We start from the raw sequence: 6000 nt of genomic DNA on the forward strand, positions 1-6000 counted from the left end.
GTGAAGAGTTTGATTTGGAGTGTAGCTCCCTACGGTGCGGAAACGTGGACTCTGAGGAAAGAAGACGAGAGAAGATTGGAGGCGTTCGAGATGTGGGTATGGAGAAGAATGGAGAGGGTGAAATGGACGGAGAGGAAAAGGAACGACGAAGTGCTGGATATGGTTGGCGAGGAGAGGCAGCTTTTAGATGAGATACGCAGGAGACAGAAGGTTTCGATGGAATTAGTGCTTAGCGGTGAAGGGATGTTGAAAATGGTGTTGGAGGGTAGAATGTTGGGGAAACGAGGGAGGGGAAGGAAAAGAATAGGATTTTTAGATAGATTGAAAGAGAGTAGGCCTTACAGTGAATTAAAGAAGGCAGTGCTGGAAGGAAAGGGAGGCTCCCAGATCACCTCTTTAGTACTCCATGGAAACCTACCTTAATCGGTAGAATACTATAATAATAATAATCCACTAGAGTGATAACTATCTGATACGACAGTTACAGTAAATAAATGGCAATGGTTTTTAAAATAGACATGAATAATTTCAATATAACAATCGGGGACTGAGATGGAATACATATGATAATTTGCTTGCCGTAAAATCTTGGCGTTGTGTATGGTATTGATAATAATAATATATACTTAACAAAACTGAAGTCAATAAAAGTGATAGTATCGAAAAGGCAATCAATGTAAAAGGTTAAAAAGGTAACAATTGGTGGTTAAAGAGCCTTCGACGTATTCAATGATAAATGTTTTTTCATTGTGTGAAAAAGGTGATATCCTGCTATAGTCTCAACAATAAATCAGAACGTTTGCCCTTCAAAAATCAGCATCATCATCAGCAAAAACAAGCAAAAATCAGTACAAATTTTAATCTATAAAACCCATTCTTTTTATACCTCACTGTGCAACCAGAGAGATAAAGGATACAAAATGAAACAAAAGAGGCAAACGAAAATTGAGCTTCGTAGAAACCGATTGACGTAGATGTAATACATAACCTACAGAACCAATGGATTCATCATCTTCTAGAAATGTTGAGTGAATTTGTATTTCTGAGTAAATTTCATTTAATAAAGGACCTTCAATAGAACTTGTCAGAGTCCATATGTCAAAGCAGAGTAAGCTTTTGATGATTTCCATTAATAAAAGATGATAACTACCTACTTCCCGTGTGATCATTAAGCATTTTTCTGTGTTTACTATGTAACAATGTGCATAATTTACTGTGTTGGCTGTACTTAAATTTTCGGCAATACTCTGTCCCTGAATAACATCAGCTAATCGGGGCTGCACATCACAAAACTTAAGGTTTAATTGAAGAAGCTAATTAGTACCATTCTTAACATCATACACTCAAAGACCGTGGTGTGATTACTGTAGAAATAATTATTGGTAAATTTAGCAAAAAAGTGTCTGACGAAACTGTTAGCGTTCAAATCCGGGTGGCGAGGACTGATTCGAACGATGGAACCGGGAGGTAGATGAATTTGGGCAGTACTTCGCAGGATATGCACTATTTCATGGAGAATATAATTTTTGATGCACTATTCATAAAAGCTATAATATAAAATTGTTCTACGCGTTCCATTCTATTACTAGCAGATGAACCACGAATATTAAAAATGACGATTCTCAAGTCGGCCTCTAAATGTGTTGTTGCACATCGCGCATTTAAATGGGTTTGCAAAAGTCGTCACTCGCGTCGCTGACGGAAAAAGTGATCCGAGTTTCACGGGGAAGTATAGCATGGTTTGGGGTGTTAATCGAACTTTATGTACGTGATTCTACGGACTCTCAAATTCATACCTTTTCAATGCTATTCCTCGCAACTACAAACATTATGCTGCAAAATATTCGAAAAAGTGGAAGTGGATCGCATTGCACTCAGCACCGCGTCGTGGACATTTTTGAAAACCTATTAAAATGCGACCGAAGTGACAACAGAAATTGAATTCGGCCTCTTCTATGGAGTCCCCTTGAGATGAGCATACACAATCCCAATAATTTCGTCAATAATCGTACATCTTGCGTCATTTTTTTCAGTACGGTACAGAAACGAATTTATTTTTCTTTACACAGTTTTAATAAAAAGCATTAGAAGGAGTCATTTTTTTCAGTGGAAAACAGGTTTTCGTTAAAAATATGAAAAACCATAGATTTACCTAAATCTTAAAATCTTTTTGAAGCATCCCACTCTACCACAACTGAAAGGGTTCTTGAATCAGCGCTTCTATTTGTCGTTGATTTAAATGGCCTCCGTAACTCTTTATAACCCAGATCTGCTCCTCAAAGAATTTATATTTCAAGACTTCTCGTTCGAAAAATGTGCAAATTTTTTTCTGATCATTCATAATTATTGTTGCTGCAACATATTTCGCTATTAAACTTTACAGCATAAAAGAGCACACTGTTTAAATATTTCCTGAATTGATATGTAAACTGAAAAAGTAAACATTTTTTAATGTTACTTGGAAGCAACATTGGGTTATAATGGGTAAATCGATGTTGGGACTAAAATTACGCTAACAGTTCCATAATGAGACTTCCAAAACTATGATTTAGGCAAAAGATATTTTCTCAGCTAGGATAAGCGGAAACTAAACAAGTATAAAGTAAAATAAATATCAACACGACCAAATGAAGCGTACAAGTGTAAATTCCAAGGTATATATTATTATTATTATATATATATTTATACGAAATACTTTTGAAATTTGAGATTTCTTGATTGTGCTGGTAGAAAAACTTATATGCTACGCCAATTAGCAATTTCAAGAGATATATCACACAATTGTCTTCGTCCCGAAAATATTGGAGCACTGATCGACGGATTAAAAAGTAATGTTGAAATTTAGAAGACATTTTCTCTTTTCTAATTGCTAGAAATAAAAGCCTTTTCCGATTACCACGCATTTCAATTCCCCACCCTCCCACGGATAATGCCGAAAATTCTCACGGAACAACGTAATAACAAGTGATTTATACCCACGTTGAAAGCTCATTTCCATTCGCAAAAAATCTCTCCGATTATTGATTCCGATGAAGCTTTCAAACATTCATTCGACGGAGGAGCAAAATTCAATTAATTCATATCCTCCGTATAGTTTCTGATAAAGAACTGTTACGCCCTCTTCCAACAAGCTTAAAAAATTTTCATCATGATGCTAACATTGCACAAATTTAAATTGTTTTCGTTAGTCAAAGAAAAGATAATGTTTTACTGGGTATTTATAGGGTTAATATGGAATAAATTCTAAGTTTTTAAACAAAAGAACTGGTGATATAAAAAATAAAGCGTGGAAAAATACATCGGTAATTACTAATGCATTAATTAAAACGAGTAAGTATAATGAGGGTAACGATATTATATAATTAAAATGCAAAATAAATTGCGCGTATTATTCAGGCACCTCTGAAATTCTTCCAATGTAACCAGTTTTGTCAGAATCTTCATATCGACATGCATGGCAGTACTCCGTATTTCACACTAAGGTAATGCTTTTCGTTCACAACGACTGTCAGAGAGATCGAAGAGTATAATTTAAAAAGAAAATTATCGTTCCACTGAATTGTAAGCTTGATTCCAAACGTCGAAAACGGGCATGGGATGAACTCAACTGAAGAGATTCTAGATAACACTTGAAATAGAATTTTAGTCGGTGCATCATGCTCATAACTGACAAAATGCATAACATATGTGATCAAGAATTAAGAAATATACTTCTGATAAGGATAATATGGATACTAACAGCTTTAATGTGTTTCTTTTTTTATTTTTTACCATTGAAATTTACTCGATTCAATTTACGGTGAAAAAGTATTAAATTTAGCTATAATGCATACAATACATTCTCATTCATATCTCCCAATTCGTGTTTATGCTTGGCCCTCTAGAACATTCCTGCGAATAAAACAAAGAGGTGTTTTTCTGAGGAAGCATATATTCATGTGAAACCTTTTTCCCACCGGCAAGTAGAATTAAGTAAAAGAGAAGTCGTCAATTAATAAAATGTTTGGGTTAACCCGCGTCTTGTGGCTAGATATCACCCTTGTCACTTAGCGAGAGCGAATATAACATCACATGCGAGCCACGTTTTTGGATTTTGATATCTGTAATACTAGTCTAAAACTTATTGTGACATTCTCACAAAACATATTTAAAATTTTCAATAATTTAATGGGTTCTAGGCCTTTATTTTCTTCTTTTTTATAAAATAAGTCTTTAAAAGCAATGATCTTTTTATGTTGAATTATTATTAAAGTTTCATTTATTTCCTTAGGTCTAGAGTATTTTTAAAAGGGGGGATAATCTCACCTCGTCATGGGCTGACTTTGTCTATTTTGTATGAACTGAGAACATATTATTTATGGGTAAAGAAATGGTATACTAAATTATTGCCATTTGTAGTTTTTAACGATCACTGAAAGTCATGGGATGCACTATTATAGCCGAAAAAATGTACTCATAGTGGAGAAATAATGGATTTTTCGTTCAAAAAGCGGAAAAAACAGGAAAGTCTGTGCTTGGTTTATCCGAAGTTTTTAAAATTCTGGTTGGGAAAAACTAATTCAAATATGTACCCTCAAACTCTCTGTTGGATGATTTATCTACTCAAAGCTATTTCATATCATTGAAATGTGATGGCGGAAAAACAAAAAATGATCACAGGAATCGTGTAGAACAAACTAAAAGTTTTTAAATTCATATTTCCATCTTTCGAATAGAGGAATTGTTTTTACTCATAAGTTTATTTCAACACGGGTCTAATTTGAATAATTGATTATGATACACTGAATGTCCGCCAACTTCACCCACATTCAGTTTCATTTTCATACTTCAAATTTATCATATATCAGCTCAGAAGATCGAAATAATTGACCACTGGCGTGAGCGAAGGTATGAGTTTTATTATGTCTACATGCAATGTAATTGTAAAAATATTGTCCACCAAAGGTAAGATAAAGTCACTCCAAAATGAGATAAAAATTGCACCCTCGCACAATCTTCAAAATATTTCAATTATTGACTGAAATATTCGTGGACTGATAGGTTTCCCATAAGAAAATATTCTGAGTTAAAATTACTGATTACTGTTTACCGTTACACTTTCATATAAACTTCGACCTGATGCAACTTGAAAGTACAACTGTCCTTCACTCGAGTCCAAGATAAAAAGCCAATTTATTCTGTAGCCAACATTATCAGTCAGTTGCAGTCTCTTTTTAGAAAAAAATGAAAATGACACTACTGCTGATAAAACTTAAACATAAAAAGCATAAGTTTAAAAATAGAGGAACCTATATATTTACACATTATTTGAATCATAATTTTGCTCTTTGATACCAAAGCATGCCATTCACGAAAGCAAAAATAAAAAAATATATATGTGAAAATTATTTTTTTTTTTAAGTTGGCCACTTACGACAAAACCTCTTTTAGGAATGAATTTCGTGTCATCAGTGTGTGCAAGAAGGAGCACGATGATGCGGAAGTTTAGTCTGGCATGTTTTGTCACCACTTGGGATCCAATCGACCATGAAAACGATAAGGAAGTGTGGCTACAAATAATCTTACGAAAACAACACAGAACAGATGGAAAAATTGGAACCTTATCTCAGTAAACTTCTCCCATCGTCATAATCATGCAGTGGACATGAACAAACAAGCCAGCACCAGGATAGAAATTGTATCGTAAAATATTGACACCATTACTAACCAAAGTATAGTAGCTCGTGTTCCAAGGTGGGAAACAGCATCTCTTTCATGGATCAGAGTAGACGCACTGTAAATAAAAGAGGGATATAAATATCCATTGACAAATGAATTTGAGAAAAGAAAAAAAAAGAATGTCAATTATAGCAAAGCATTAACCCCAATCATGATGCACATGCTGCTCTTTTCACCTTTCACCTTTATATTCACTCTTCTATTCGCACTAGATGGTGTAATAGGTCCATCAGTCGACCGAAGTATCTAAACAAAGTACAACGAATTATCAAGTTAGCTTGC

This window comes from Ischnura elegans, chromosome 1, assembly GCF_921293095.1.
Source record: "Ischnura elegans chromosome 1, ioIscEleg1.1, whole genome shotgun sequence".
Lineage (NCBI taxonomy): Eukaryota > Metazoa > Arthropoda > Insecta > Odonata > Coenagrionidae > Ischnura > Ischnura elegans.